The following is a 16532-nucleotide window of genomic DNA, read 5'->3' as shown; positions in this document are numbered from 1 at the left end:
GAAATAAAGAAAGTTACTATGTATCGATATGGGGAACAGTCCTTCAAGAATATAAAGCAATTATAAATACATACACTATATTGCCACACCCAATGTCAAAACTTAAACACCACAAGGGCATTTTAGCATGAATTCTAATTGTTCTTACTAATAAAAGACTGGAGTCAGATATAAGGGTAAATGCTGAAAGAGCAGAGAGACAAAGGAGTAAGCCACAGTCACTTGTTACTTTTCCAACTCCTCAGCCTGAAAGCGGGCAAGCTCCTGTCTCTGTCATCTGTCTTAGATTCCTCTCTCCACCCAGTCATATCACTTCCTGTTTCCTCCTCCCTAGTGCTGGGATCAAAGGTGTGAGATCCCAAGTGTTGGGATGTTGATGGAGACTGTGCTTCTGCTTCCTGGCTACCTGTACCCAAATAATTACAAAGAAACTATATTAATTACAACACCGTTTGGCCAATGGCTCAGACATAGTCCTAGCTAGCTCTTATATCTTAAATTAATGCATTTCTATTAATCTGTATATTGCCATGAGGTTGTGATTTACTAGTAAGCTTCTGGCATCTTTTCTCTTTGGTAGCTACATGGTGTCTCCCTGACTCCACATTCTTTCCTACTCTATCTCTGCTTGGATTTCCCGTCTTGCTATATTCTGCCTTGCCATAGGCCAATGCGGCTTCTTTATTAACCAATGGTAATAAAATATATTCACAGCATACAGAGGGGAATCCCACACTACTGGGATTAAAGGTGTGTGCCACCACTGCATGGCCTTGATGGTTCACTAGTGGCTAACTCTGCACTCTGATCTCCAGGTAAGCTTTATTTGTTAGAGTACAAACAAAATATCACTGCAGGATATAAAGGGAGACACAAGCCGAATCCAAACAATGCTGGATGGTGACTACAGTACCCCACTCTTATCAAGAGACATCATCCAGAAAAGAAAAATCAATGAACATCAGACTTAGCTAACTGGCCAGGCAGTGGGGCACACACCTTTAATTCCAGCACTCGGGAGGCAGAAGCAGGAAGATCTTTGTGAGCTCAAGGCCATCCTGATCTACAAAGTGAGTTTCAAGACAACACAGAGACACCCTGTCTCAAAAAGCCGCACCAAACCCAAAACCAAACCAAACCCACAACAACAACAAGAAAACCAAACCAACCAACCAAAAAACTACGCTGTAGATCAGAGGAACACAATAGTCCATCCTTCACTGGCTCCTGAAAGAACGAGACTAACAACTAACAGCAATTGTGTGTCTTTCTAAGACACATTCTAGCTTCCATGTATGAGAGACAGCGTGTGATATGTGCCTTTCCAGATCTGTCTTGTTTCACTTAATATGGGGATCTGAAGGTGCATCTATATAACATGACTTCTGATTGTTATTAGTAAAAAAAACCTGGAGTCAGATACTGGGGGGAAAGCTAAAGCAGTGCAGTCAGCCACTAGAGAGATCTCTTACCTCTAATGTTCCCAAAGGGGCGATCCTGTCCTTACTGCAACTGCCTCCACCAAACCTCAGACAACACCGAGCTTCTGTCTCCTCCCACCTTATATTCCTCTCGCTGCCCAACAGTATCACTCCTTTCTCCATCTCCCTAGTGCTGGGATTAAAGGCATGAGATCCCAAATTCTGGGATCATCTTTGTGTGAGCTCTGTTTCTCTTTTAGACAGATTCAATCTTGTGTAGCCCAGGATGTTCTTGAACTAACAGAGATCCCTCTGTCTCCTGAGTCCTGGGATTAAAGATGTGTGCCACCATTCCCTGGCCTCTAGTGGCTTATCTTTACACTCTGATCTTCAGACAAGCTTTATTTGTTAAACCACAAACAAAATATCACTGCATATCTATTTTTAAAATAATTTTAAATACAATTTTTTTAATTAAGATTATTTTTAGGGCTGGAGAGATGGCTCAGCAGTTAAGAACACTGATTGCTCTTCTAGAGGACCAGGGTTCAATTCCCAGCACCCACATGGCAGCTCACAGCTGTCTATAACTCCAGGATCCAGCTCCCTCACACATTTATACATACAGGCTAAAACACCAGTAAAATAAATAATTTTAAAAAAGATTTATTTTTCATGTCTGTGTGTGCGTGCGCCGGCACGTGGGTATGTGTGAGGGTACCCTGGAGGCTAGAAAAGGACATCAAATACCCTGGAAGTGGAGTTACAGATGGAACTGCTACCCAGTGTGGGTACTGGTAACCAAATTCAGATCCTCTTGACGCTTAGTCAGCACCCTTAACCACTGAGCCTTGTCTTGCAGCCCAAAGGACTTAATTTTATTTTTTATAGTTCAACAATACTCCACTCCATATAGTTAACATATTTTCTTTATTTATTCCTCTGCTGATGAGCATCTATGCTGATTCATGATTTGGCTGTTGTGAACAGTGTAGGAGTGAACATGGTAGAGGTGTCTCCATGTGGACTTCCATTCCTTCAGGCACATACCCAGGAGCGGTACAGCTGGATCATATGGTAAGTCTAGCTTATATCTTAAAGAATCCCCATATTGTATCACATAGTGTGTGGAGTAATTTGCAACTTGTCTTAGTTAGGGTTTCTACTGCTGTGATGAAACACCAGGACCAAAAAGCAAGTTGGGGAGGAAAGGGTCTGTTTAGCTTACACTTCCACATCACTGTTCATCATCAAAGCAAGTCAGGACAGGAACTTAAACAGGGCAGGATCTCGGAGGCAGGGGCTGATGCAGAAGCCATGGAGGGGAGCTACTTACTGGCTTGCTTCCCTTGCTCAGCCTGCTTCTTATAGAACCCAGAACCACCAGCCTAGGGATGGTACCTCCCACCATGGACTGGACCCTCCCCCATTTATCACTGATGGAGACAATGCCTTACAGCTGGATCTCATGGAGGCATTTCCTTAGGTGAGGCTCCTTCCTCTCTGAGGACTCTAGCTTGTATGAAGTTGACACACGACTGGCTAGCACACAACTCTACCAACAATATAGATTCCTTTCCCCGGCATCTGGGTCAGCATTTATCACTGTCTGTTTTCTTGATGATTATCGTTCGGACTGGGGTGAGTCGGAATCCTAGTGTAGTTTAGTTTCTTCTCATTTTTATATTTCTTCTTCTTCTTTTTTAAATTAATTTATTTATTATGTATGCAATATTCTGTCTGTGTATATGCCTGCAGGCCAGAAGAGGGCACCAGACCTCATTACAGATGGTTGTGAGCCACCATGTGGTTGCTGGGAATTGAACTCAGGACCTCTGGAAGAACAGGCAGTGCTCTTAACCTCTGAGCCATCTCTCCAGCCCTTCATTTTTATATTTCCTTTTTCGTTTGTGTGCATGTGTGCCTCGTCACCTGTGTGCATGCCAGAGCTCAACTTGCAGAAGTTGGTTTTCTCCACCCTGTGGGTCTCAGAACTCAGATTCAGGTTGGCAGGTTTGGCTACACGCATCTGAAATAGTGTCTCATCCAAATCTGCTATGTAGCCAAGGCTGGCCTTGAACTGAGGATCTAGCCTCCACCCATCTAGTGCTGGGATTGTGGGCATGTGCCACAATGTGGACATGTATATACCAAGATGAACAGAAAATGAAACTGCAATGCAATAAATTATTTTAATTTAATTGTAATTTTAAAGTTATCTTTAAGAACAAAAAATGTAATTTTATTTTTTGTTTTTTTGAGACAGGATTTCTCTGTAGCTTTGGAGCCTGTCCTGGAACTAGCTCTTGTGGATCAGGCTGGCCTTGAACTCACAGAGATCCACCTGTCTCTTCCTCCTGAGTGTTGGAATTAAAGGCATGCGCAGCCACTACCTGGCCAAAAACATAGTTTTATATGTATTTCTAAAGCTGCTTTTAGGTAAAATAAATGTAACAGAAAGACATGGTTTGGCACAAATTAGGGCTCAGGTCTTTCTGAAAGAAGTTAGGAGAATCCTCCTTCCTTAAAATCCATTTATATTTCGGATTTATCCAGGGCTTGTAGAACTCTGAAGAGATGGATCAGGGTAATGGCAGGGAGGGGTTCCAGGAGCCCCTGAGGGGAACTCACAGTGCCTGAAAGGAGTGGGACTCGTGAACCTAATCTATAAGGAGTTCCCAGACAACAGAGAGGAGCACGGGTTCTGGGAACAAGTCACAGGGATGAGCCTGAAGCCGACTCCGGTCTCGTTTCTGCTGGCAGGCGTATATCCTGAGAGACCTGTGTTATGAGTTTGCACTGTAAGAATTGAAGGATGGATCTGAAAACATCTTGGGGGCTCTATTGGCCTCTCTATGATGCCTTCCTTCTGCGAAGCATCCATCAAGACTCACTCTCTTATTCCCAAGGACTTCCTGCAGTGAAGTCTCTGAATCCTGTGGCCTTCAGGCTGTGTAAGACTGAATTGCTGCTCCACCAGCATGTAGCCAGTTGAGTTCTTGCTCCGCTGGTTCCTGGTGGTAGCAGCGATGATAACATCAGCAGTGATGGACTTTCAGCAGGAGGACGACTCTGTGGAATCATTAGGGCCTGAGGTTATGGAATCCCTGCCTGGATGTCCATGGCAATGAGCAAAAGAACAATAAAACTAACGGCTCAAGCAATTTCACTCCGGGACCTCTCCAACTGAGCATAGCACACAAAAAAGTGTTCTCTCCATTTCATAAGAGATAACTTTAATCTTGGGCATCAAACCAATGCAGCAGCATTTCAATTCCACTAAGAATGGCACATGGCAACCATGGGAGTCAGCTGCCAGGGCTGAGCAGTTTCCCTTCCTGAGCTACTGAGTCCTCAGCCTGCACATGGCTGGCTTGGCTAACGACCTAAACTCTCCCCCTTTTTCTTGCTTGCAGAAAATTCAGTGTCCTAAATGCCTGAGATTTAGTTGCATTCAAGTGGATGGCAATTGTCTTCATTACTCAGTCACATCGGAGGTTTTCGGTTCACTTTAGAGATTTTATAAACTATACCCCAGAGTGAAGGTCTATGGTGGGGCAATAATAGTACACATCTTTAGGGCTGGAGAGATGGCTCAGTGGTTAAGAGCACTGATTGCTCTTCCAGAGGACCCAGGTTCAATTCCCAGCACCCACATGACAGCTCACAACTGTCTGAAGATCCAGTTGCAGGGGATCTGACACCTTCACACCAACGCACCTAAAATAAAGTTAAATAACCCATAAAAAATAAAAAAAAATAGTACACATCTTTAACCCTGGTGCTTGAGAAGTGGAGGCGGGGAGGATCAGAAGCTTCAGGCCATTATTAGCTATAAATCGAGTTTAAGGACAGGCTGGTCTACAAGAGACCCTGTCCCAAACAACAATAACTACCACCACCACCACCAAAAAAGACTTAAGGTTCATGGTGCAGAAAGTAATGAGAAACAGTCCAAGCGGGTTAGGACAGACCTGTAAATCTGCAGTTAGGGAGGCTGAGGCAGGAGGATCTTTTCGAGTTTGAGGCCAGCCTAGGTCACATAGTGAAAACCTGACTGCAACAAAACCAAAAGCAAAGCAAGACCAACAGTACGGACGGAATGAAAGACAAAGAAAATGGAGACTCTGTGGATAAATATAAATACACCTTCACTGTGCAAAATAATAAATCCGGTGACTTTTCCCATGTCACAACAACTTCTCTCTCTCTCTCTCTCTCTCTCTCTCTCTCTCTCTCTCTCTCTCTCTCTCACACACACACACACACACACACACAATTTTCACTGCCTTTGGAAATCCAATGCCGCTTTATTAAGCCAGTTTCCAGGTTTTCAATGTTCTTCCTCTTCCACCTCTTCATTTTTTTTTCTTTCTTGAGACAGGATTTCTCTGTGTAGCCTTGGCTGGCCTAGAACTCACTCTGTAGACCAGGTTGACCTCAAACTCATAGAGATCCGCTGCCTCTGCCTTCCAAGTGCTGGGATAAAGGGCGTCTGCCACCACACCTCATGGTATTGTTTTCTTTAAGATGATTTATGATTAGTTTTTAACTTATTTTTCTAGATTGTGTTTTTTTTTTGGGGGGGGGGCACATTTTCCGTACAGAAAAATCTTTCTAACCTAAGGTCAGCCAGCATTTCTGGGTGTGTCCGTGCAAGTGCTTCTCATGAGGTTAACACTGAAACCGTAGCTTGGAAGATGGCCCTCCTCATGCAGACGGTCTTGTCCAATCGATGACAGCTACGTAGATGCAGAAGGCAGGGCGCACTCCGCTTATGCCACTCCATGTTGTGGAGAATGGTGAGTGCCTTTCGGGCTGGGCCTCATACCGTATTTATAAAGCTTCGGTTTGCTCCATGTTAGGCATGAGTGCTGAGGTGAAGACTGCCCCACTTTGTGCAAATTAACACAGAGCATCTGCCCAGCACAAGTCATAAGGCACAGGCCGATACAGAATTGATTTACACAAATAAAATACCACTATCTATGAACTTGCCTGATTAAACCAGGAACACATGGGCATGTGGGCATGTAAAAGCCATTTCGACAAAACAGGCCTGCGAACTTACCAAACACACTAGACCGACGAATGATTTTTACCCGAAAGGAGACACCTACCTCCCCTGGTACATAGTACTGGGGGAGACTCTGGTCTCTCACCTAAGCTCTTGCCTCATTCCCATTCCGCTCACCAGCTCGCCTGCTTGACACGGACCACTTGAATGACTGCCCACCAGAACCTGACTCAGTGCCTTGAGCCAACTCAGCGCTTGGCACGGCTCTGGGTGCTCAGACTCTGCGGCTAAATTCTTACGGGAATATCTTGTCTATCCCCCTGCAGTCGCTCTGCACCGGTCCCCGCGATCCGCTCCTGTTTCAGTTTGGCTTCTTTGAACCCTGTGAACTCTTTCGCCCTTTTGTCCTTTTGTAATGTTTGTTGGCTTGTTTTGCTCTTGGGACAGGGTCTTGCTATGTAAGCCAGGCTGGACTCCAATTTACAGAGATTCACCTGCCTCTGCCCCTCCTCCCTCCGCCAGTGCTGGGATTAAAGGCATCTTGGCTTGGCTTGTTTTGGCTTGTAACTATTTTGTGGTGTGTGTGTGTGTGTGTTTGTGTGAGCTGTAATGTATAACTTGAGAGTTAATATTAAGAATTAAGGTTGGGGGCCAGCAAGACGGCTCAGTGGGTAGGTGGGAGTACTTTCCACACAGTTGATGACAAGAGTTCAATTCCTGGGACCCACAATGTAAAAGGAGAAAACAGACTCTCACAAGTTGTCTGTGCCAATCCACACATCCATGCACTCAAATAAATAAATAAAGAAATGTAACGGGGGCTGTTTCAAGACAAGGTTTCTCTGCAAAGCCCTGGCTGTCCTGGAACTCACTATTCTGTAACCAGGCTGGTCTCTGCCTGCCAAGTGTGCCAGCACCACACCAGCAAAATATTATTATTTTTTTAAAATCTATTTATTTATTATGTATACAGTATTCTTGGTATTCTGCCTGCATGTATCCCTGCAGGCAAGAAGAGGGCACCAGATGTCATTACAGATGGTTGTGAGCCACCATGTGGTTGCTGGGAACTGAACTCAGGACCTTCGGAAGAGCAGGCAATGCTCTTAACCACTGAGCCATCTCTCCAGCCTGCAAAATATTATTATTATTATTATTTTTAAGATTTATTTACTAAGTATACAGTGGTTTGCCTGCCTGAGGGCCAGTTAAGAGAGAACCAGATCTCATTACAGATGGTTGTGAGCCACCATGTGGTTGCTGGGAATTGAACTCAGGACCTTTGAAAGAGCAAGCAGTGCTCTTAACCTCTGAGCCATCTCTCCAGCCCCCAAAATATTATTTTTAAAAAAATTAAAAATTGAGGTTGGGAGGAAAGAACCTGTGATTGTCGACGGCCACAACTATCGAGCGAAACCAGTAGTCCAGGCTGTCTGTGAGATCGCGTTTCTGTCAGTCAATGAATTCTGACATTGTGGGAAGAGATGAGCATGTCTGTGGTTTCTGGTGTAGCCTTCACATGACAGAAAGAAATCTTTCTCTCTGCCTGACTGCCCTGGAGTAGAGACTTTGTCCCTTGATTTGGGTTTCAGATTGGAAAGAGGTCATTAGCTCTCCTGGGCCTCCAGTTTGCCTAGCATAGACCCTCAGGCTTCTCATCTTCCATAATCATGAGAACTAACCACTTAGAATAAATTTGTCTTCCTTCTCTTCCTCTCCCAGTCTGTTTCTCTGCAAATCCAGATTAATGCAACTTCTATTAATAGCTTCGTACTTGTCGTTTAATTCATTAATCCAATCTAAGTGGAGTTGAGCTGTGCATGATGTCTGTGAAGTTGGGATTCAATTCATTATTTTTTCAAATTGATAGTCATTTTTCTCCTTGTTCATTTTATCTTCTATGCCCTCTCTGTCGATCCAATTTCCACACATAAATCTGTTTATGATCTCTAGTCTATTGTAGTAACTGATTTGTCTCTCCAAGCGGATCTCTGTGTGGATTTGTGTCTATGGATGCAGTGCCAGCAGAGACCAGAAGAGAGCATCAGATCTCTTGGAGCTACTGTTGGAGGGAGGTCGCTTATTGGTTCCCAGCCATTTAACCCTGAAATAATCACACAGAAACTGTATTAATTAAATCACTGCTTGACCCATTAGCTCTAGCTTCTTATTGGCTAACTCTTACATATTAATTTCACCCGTTTCTAGAAATCTGTGTATCGCCATGTGGCTGTGGCTTACTGGCAAAGTTTCAGCATGTCTGACTCTGGTGGCAGCTCCATGGTGTCTCTCTGACTCCACCCTTCTTTCTCCCATCATACAGCCTAGCTTTCCCCAACTAGTTCTGTTCTTCCCTGCGATAGACTCAAAGCAGTTCTTTATTCATTAACCAATAAAAGCAACACACAGACAGAAGGACTTCCCACACCAGAGCTACCATTACAGGTGGTTGTGAGCCCCTGGTCATGGATGCTGGGAACTGAGTTTTGGTCCTCTGGTCCATCTTCTCTTCAGCCCCATACACCATATGCAGGGTCTTGATGCTGTATGTTCTTCATAAGTTCTGATATGTGATAGGGACCAGCATATCTCTTTGGTTTTCCTCAAAAGTGTTTAGAGTAGCCGGGCGGTGGTGGTGCACGCCTTTAATCCCAGCACTTGGGAGGCAGAAGAAGGTGGATCTCTGTGAGTTCGAGACCAGCCTGGTCTACAAGAGCTAGTTCCAGGACAGGCTCCAAAACCACAGAGAAACCCTGTCTCGAAAAACCAAAAAAAAAAAAAAAAGTGTTTAGAGTAATTAGTAAGATCTCCCCTTTGAAGCTTTTAAGACCATTTCAAATTAATGGCACCCTAGATCATTGAAAAAATATTCCTTTTAGATCTAGTACAAAATGAATTGAAATTCTTTCTTTATTATAAGCCAAGGAAAGCTCCAAATACCTTGATGTTTGTGGAGGACCAGAAACCAACTTAAAGAGGCCACCTTTACAAACAAACAAAAAAGAGTTAAGAAAAAGTATACCAGGCTTTTCTTTTGGGCCATGAACCAGCTCCCAAATCATAGGAACTTAATATTAGTTGTGAATGTTTGGCCTAGCTTATGCTTGCTTCTGGCTAGCTCTTTTCACTTAAGTTAACCTGTTTCTGTTTATCTACCTTTTGCCTCAGGGGTTTTTAACCTTCCTTTCTTCTGCATATCTTACTTCCACTGCTTCTCGTGTCTGGTTGGCTGGTGGCTGCCTGGCTGGCCTGGGGTGTGGCCCTCTCTTTCTCCTCATTCTCTTCTTTCTTCTTCTCCTCGATTTCTCTTTCTACTTATTCTCTCTGCCTTCCATCCCCACCTATTCTTTCTCTGCCTCGCTACTGGCCATTCATCTCATTATTGGACAAATCAAGAGCCTTAGGCAAGCAAGGTGAAACAAATGCAACACATCTTTATACAGTTAAAGTAATATTCTGCAGCATTTCCCCCTTTTGTCTAATAAAAACAGTTTTAACATTAACATAGTAAAGCTATGTACAACAGGAACAATTATAAAGTAAGGGTCACATTTACAGTATCTAGTCCATTTGTATTTGGCAAATTCAGAGAAAATACTCCATTACATATTCTATCTTGAGGAGTCCAAAGTTTTGTACTTAATTTACCTTCTATCATAACTAAAGAAAACTGTAAACCGGGCGGTGGTGGTGCACACCTTTAATCCCAGCACTCGGGAGGCAGAGGCAGGCGGACCTCTGTGAGTTCGAGACCAGCCTGGTCTACAAGAGCTAGCTCCAGGACAGGAACCAAAAAGCTACGGAGAAACCTTGTCTCAAAAAATCAAAAAAAAAAAAAAAAAAAAAAAAAAAAAAGAAAGAAAGAAAGAAAAAAGAAAACTGTAACTATAACTTGTAATAATGTTAGGTATATTTTCAGGGTTAAACAGTAACATATTTCAGACAGATAGGTAGCCTTCAACTACTTCAAAGACCTATAGAATATGGCATTTAAAATATTTTGATAAGTTAGACTTTTCTCAACATGAGACAGGTTTGTTCCTGGTGGCACTGATCTACTTCTAAAGAAGATAATAGGTGTTGAAGAAACTCCATATGGAATTTGCTTTCCTCATGGCAAAAGATGTTTTGTTTTTGTTTCCACAGGAGAAGAAACACTGTGGATACCATCAAAATTGATAAAGATTAGATTTAAAAAAAAGAGAGACCTCTTGATTAAAAGAGGTGAATAGTTCATCAAACAGCATGACCATTCAATATAAACTAACTTAGAAGACTAACAAATGATTTTTATTGATTAGATATAACTTGCCCAAAGGGAACCTCTCCAAAGTAAAGGTTGGGGCAAGGCTTTCTTTTTGTCTTTCTAGGAGAATGAAGACACCAACTAAGGAATCTGAAGACCAATGGACTAATGAGACATCTGAAGAAAAAGAACAAATCATCTAAAAAAAGTGTCCCAAGAAAAAGCATAAATTATTCTATTGATATATCACATTTCCAGCAAAATAAAATTTCCTAAATCTTCCCAAATGTTTATTTCTGCTGTTCTCTACAGACAAATAATGCAAGTGGTCTTTTCTAATCCCAGTTCAATTGAAAATTAGAGCTGGCTTTGGAGTTGGAGTGTGATTGTCTTTCTTCTCTGAACTCAAGCATGCTTGTTAAAGGCAAATCCAAAATCTTTGTCTCATGTCAGAATAGCCGCCTGATATGGAACAGAAGAAAAACAAAAATTAAGGGACTATCTATTGCCACAAATCTCATAATTATGTGGTTTTTTTTTTTTTTTTTTTTTTTTTTTTTTTTTTTTTTGGTTTTTCGAGACAGGGTTTCTCTGTAGCTTTGGTGCCTATCCCAGAACTAGCTCTTGTAGACCAGGCTGGCCTCGAACTCCCAGAGATCCACCTGCCTCTGCCTTCCCGAGTGCTGGGATTAAAGGCGTGCGCCACCACCGCCCGGCCAATTATGTGGTTTTATCTTGACTCTCTAACCCTTTTCTTAAAGTATAAATACTATCTCAAAATTTATAAAATTAATATATATTTTAAACTTTTTATCATGATATTAATGGTCATATAGAGTACTAATTCTAGAAAAAGGCATCATCTAGCTTCCTGTACATGATTTCAGGTTTGAGTCCCTATCAGGTAACAAGGAATAAATAAGTTTTTGTACTTTGGATGTGCATGACAAATTATGGTCCTTTGACCTTTTCGAGATCTGCTGCATGTGACATTTAAAATGTTTAAATTTTCTGCAGTGAATTATGATCATGCCCAACAGTGATCTTTGAAGTCTCCATCAGGAGGATGGGGTGCCCCAATGATGATTCCACCAAGATTGTGGTAACACCACTAAGCTGACAAACACCACCAAGAGATTGGCTTTGAACTACAAACTGCTTAGGACAATTTCAAGGTGGCTAGCTGAGATGGTCCAGCCTCACAGACTACTCTAACCAGGACTCAAAATAAGCCCTGCATTTCCCTACTGCAAGAGACTGGACAACAGATAATACATATAGTGATCCCAGGATAAAAAATTATTCCAATTTTTTTAGGGTCCCCTAAAGATGTCATTGTCACCAAACAACAGGAAGTAATTAAAAAAAATGCCCATATTCCCAAGAGGTGGGGTGGGCAACTTTTGGTTGTTCAGTGGGTTATGAATATTTGCCATAGTTTAGGGGGATTGGTTAGGAAAAAAGCTGAACCAAAGAGATTAGAACCAGGGATCTTGTTCTGGAAAGAAAAGGGGGATATAAAAATGATAGGGTAAAAGGGTAGTTGTTAAAGAAACAACTACTAATTTTATATATGTTACATTGGTATGGATTTTAGGTTTTTTGATACAAATTTAAAGTTAATTTTGTTATACTTTATGTACATTTCTACTCTTATTCAGGACATTGTGCTTATGCAGCTCACTTAAAAATATAATGTATAATTAAGAAATATAGGTTAGTATTTAGTGCAAAAAGGCAACTGCTAAACTTTACCAAGATGAGGTAGGATCGTCCTTCAAACTTCCCTGTTCAGAAACATCTGTGAGATATGTGAGGCCTGTGGGCCAAAGATGGATGCCCCAACATCACAGAAAAACAGGTGACAGTCCAGACAGCCAGATATCTCTGGCATTAGGTAATATTTCACCCTTCTTGGGGTTTTAATGGAATTGAAGACTAAATAATCATAGTTAAAGTTTTCCTTAGTTATGATAAAAGGTGAATTTGGTATAAAACTTTAGAGTCATAAAATAAAATAAATAATAGAGTATTTTTTTCTCTAAATTTGCCAAATATAAATGGGCTGGATATTATAACTGTAATTCTTACATAATAACTCTTTTGTCATATATAGTTTTACTATGTGAAGGTTAAAAACTTCCTTTTTAATTAGACAAAAGGAGGAAATGCTGTGGAATAATTCTTCTGTGTATTGTGAATTTATATTACTCTCATTTCTTATAAGGTAAGGAAAGTTCCAAATACCCTGACATTTGTGAAGGACCCAGAAAGCAACTTCAAGAGGCCACCTTTACAAACAAACAAAAAGCCAGACATGGTGGGACACATCTTTAATCCCAGTACTTGGGAGGTCGAGGCAGGCAGATCTCTGTGAATTCCAGCCACATCTACAAAGTAAGTTCCAGGATAGCCAGGGCTTTGTTACACAGAGAAACCCTGTCTTATAAAACTAAACCAAAGTGTGGGGAGGCACCTTTGGCCTCTTCAGAAAAAGAGCACACAGGCGAAATTGAAGGTGAGACTAAAGATGCTTCTCTTTCTACCGCAAGTTTGGCAATCAGCAGGAGGTTCTCGGGCAGCTGCCCCTCCAGCCTGCTCATTGTGTCTTATGTCAGGAGCGGCATGTGAGCAAATTGATCAGGGACAAGAAGAGTCTTTGGAAATAATGATGTTTGTTTTGGAGTTTTACAGAACTGAAGAACATCTCACATCTGGGCTGTTAGGATCAGAGGTAGAGCCCACCATCCCACGGCTTCCCACTAGGTCCCTTTATAAACCTCTTCTAAACTGGGTGTAGTGGTGCACGCTTTTAATCCCAGCACTCGGGAGGCAGAGGCAGGCGGATCTCTGTGAGTTTAAGACTAGCCTGGTCTTCAAGAGCTAGTTCCAGGACAGCTAGAGTTGTTATACAGAGAAATCCTGTCTCGAAAAACAAACAAGACCAGGATGGAGGTGGGTGGTCCTTGGACTTCCCACAGGGCAGGGAACCCTGATTGTTCTTGGGGCTGATGAGGGAGGGGGACTAGACTGGGGGAGGGAGAGAGAAATGGGAGGTGGCAGAAATCTTTAATAAATAAATTAATTAATTAAAAAAGAAAAACAAACAAACAAACAAAAAAGTTTTTTTTTTGTTTTACATATCAACCACAGTTTCCCCTCCTTCCCTTCCTCCCACTCTCTCACCTCCCACTCCCTTACCTCCTCCTCCCCACCCACCCAATCCCCCATCCACTCCTCAGAAAAGGTAAGGCCTCCCATGAGAAGTCTGCAAAGTCTGGCATATCAAGTTGAGGCAGGACCAAGCCCCCACCCTGCCCAGTACCAAGGCTGAGCAAGGTATCCCTCCATAGGGAATGGGCTCCAAAAACCAGTTCATGCACTGGGAGCTAATCCCGGCCCCACTGCCAGTGGCTCCACAGACTGCCACAGTGCTGTCACCCACAACCAGAGGGCCTAGTTCTGTCCTGTGCAGATTCCCCAGCTGTCAGTCCAGAGTCAGCGAGCTCCCGCTACTTGGATCAGTTGTCTCTGGGTTTCCCTCTCATGATTTTGACCCCTTTGCTCATATAATCCCTTCTCCCTCTCTTCAACTAGACACCGGGAGCTCTGCCCAGTGCTTAGTTGTGGATCTCTGCATCTGCCTCCATCAGTTACTCGATGAAGGTTCTATGATAACAATTAGGGCTATCACCAATCTGATTAAAGGGAAATGCTAGCTCAGGAACCCTCTCCACTATCGTTAGGAGTCTTAGCTGGGGTCATCCTTGTGTATTCCTGGGAATTTCGCTAGCACCAGGTTTTTCCCTAACCCTGTAATGGCTCCCTCTATCAAGGTATCTCTTTCCTTGCTCCCCCTCTGTCCCTCCCCCAACTCAACCATCCCATTCCCTCATGTTCTCCTCCCCCTCCCCTTTACCCTGTTCCCAATTTACTCAGGACATCTTGCCTATTTCCCCTTCCCAGGGGAATCCTTGCATCTCTCTTGGTGTTCTCCTTGTTACCTAGCTTCTCAGGGGTTGTGGTTTGTAGCCTTGTTATCCTTTTCTTTATATCTAATATCCACTTATGAGTGAGTGTATGCTGTGTTTGTCTTTCTGGGTCTGGGGTACCTCACTCAGGGTGTTTTTTTTTTTCTAGTTCTATTCATTTGCTTTCAAATTTCAAGATGTCATTTTTTTTTTCTGCTGAGTAATATTCTGTTGGGTAAATGCACCACATTTTCCTTACCCATTCTTCAGCTGAGGGGCATCTAGGTTGTTTCCAGGTTCTGGCTATTATGAATAATGCTGCTATGAACATAGTTGAGCAAATGTCCCTGTGGTGTGAATGTACATCTTTTGTGTATATACCTAAAGTGGTATTGCTGGGTCTTGAGGCAGATTGATTCCCAATTTTCTGAGAAACCAAAACTGATTTCCAAAGTGGCTGTACAAGTTTGCACTCCCACCAGCAGTGGAGGAGTGTTCCCCTTACTGCACATCCTCTCCAGCATAAGCTGTCATCAGTGTTTTTGATCTTTGCCATTCTGACAGGTGTAAGATGGTATCTCAGAGTCATTTTGATTTCCATTTCCCTGATGACTAAGGATGTTGAGCAATTCTTTAAACGTCTTTCAGCCATTTGAGTTTTTTCCATTAAGAATTCTCTGTTTAGATCTGTACCCCATTTTTAAATTGGATTATTTGGTATTTTGATGCCTATTTTCTTGAGTTCTTTATATATTTTGGAGATCATCCCTCTGTCAGATGTGGGGTTGGTGAATATCTTTTCCCATTCTGTAGGCTGCTGTATAAAACCACTTTGAAGTCAGCTCCCTGGCAGGACAGATCCCATGACAAGAGGCTCCCATCTTCTCATCTAGCTGATTTTGTTAACGAACTTGCCTTACCTGTCTCAATACCTTGTCTCTCAGTTTAATTGGCCTGTTAAGTGATGAGCAGCTGGATTTCCACCCAGTGTCTGAAGAGAGCTTCAGTAGACTGAAATAGACCAAACAGGGGGTTTGAGAGATGACTCAGTGGCTAAGAGCCTTGCTGTTGTAGAGTTTGGTTCCTAGCGTCCACATTAGGCAGTTTACAATTGCCTGTAACTCCAGCTCAAAGGGATGCAATGCCCCCTTTTGGTCTGAAAAGGGACCCACAGTCACACACCCACACATAATAAAAATAAAACGAATATAAAGAAAAAGAAAATACATCTTTTTTTTTTTTTTTCAACATGGAGGGCACTGGAGCGGTGGCTCCGTGGTCAAGAGCACATACTGCTTTTGCAGGGGACTGGAAATTGTGTCCCGGCACCTATGTCAGGTGACTCACAGTTGTCTGCAAATCCATATCTTGGTTCCTTTCCTAGTATTGTGGTCTCTCTTAGACCACAACCAAGGCAGCTTATGGGAGAAAGAGTGTTCCAGAAGATTGGAGTTCATGACCATCACGTCAGAGAACATGGCAGCTGACAGGCAGACAGGGTGTCTATCTCAAGTGATACACTTCCTCCAACAAGGTCACGCCTCCTAATTCCTCCCAGAAAGTTCTACCAACTGGGGACCAAGCATTCTGATTTATAAGCCATCCTCATTCAAACCAGCACACTCCAGCTCCAGGAGATCCCATGCCCTCTCTGGCTTCTAGCATTCATTCACACAGACACAACAAAAACATATTAATAAAAATAAAAGCAAGCTTTTAGAAACAATAAGATAAAATAAAACATGCCAAATATATTTATTATAATACTAAGTAACTTTATCAGTCACCTTTGGTAGACCCTAGAGAACCATTTTTTTTTCATCTCTCGAAACAGGGTTTTGCTGTGTAGCCCTGGCTATTCTAAAACTTGCTATGTA

Source organism: Chionomys nivalis, chromosome 11, assembly GCF_950005125.1.
Source record: "Chionomys nivalis chromosome 11, mChiNiv1.1, whole genome shotgun sequence".
Classification (NCBI taxonomy): domain Eukaryota; kingdom Metazoa; phylum Chordata; class Mammalia; order Rodentia; family Cricetidae; genus Chionomys; species Chionomys nivalis.
Note: the sequence above shows the minus strand (reverse complement) of the source record.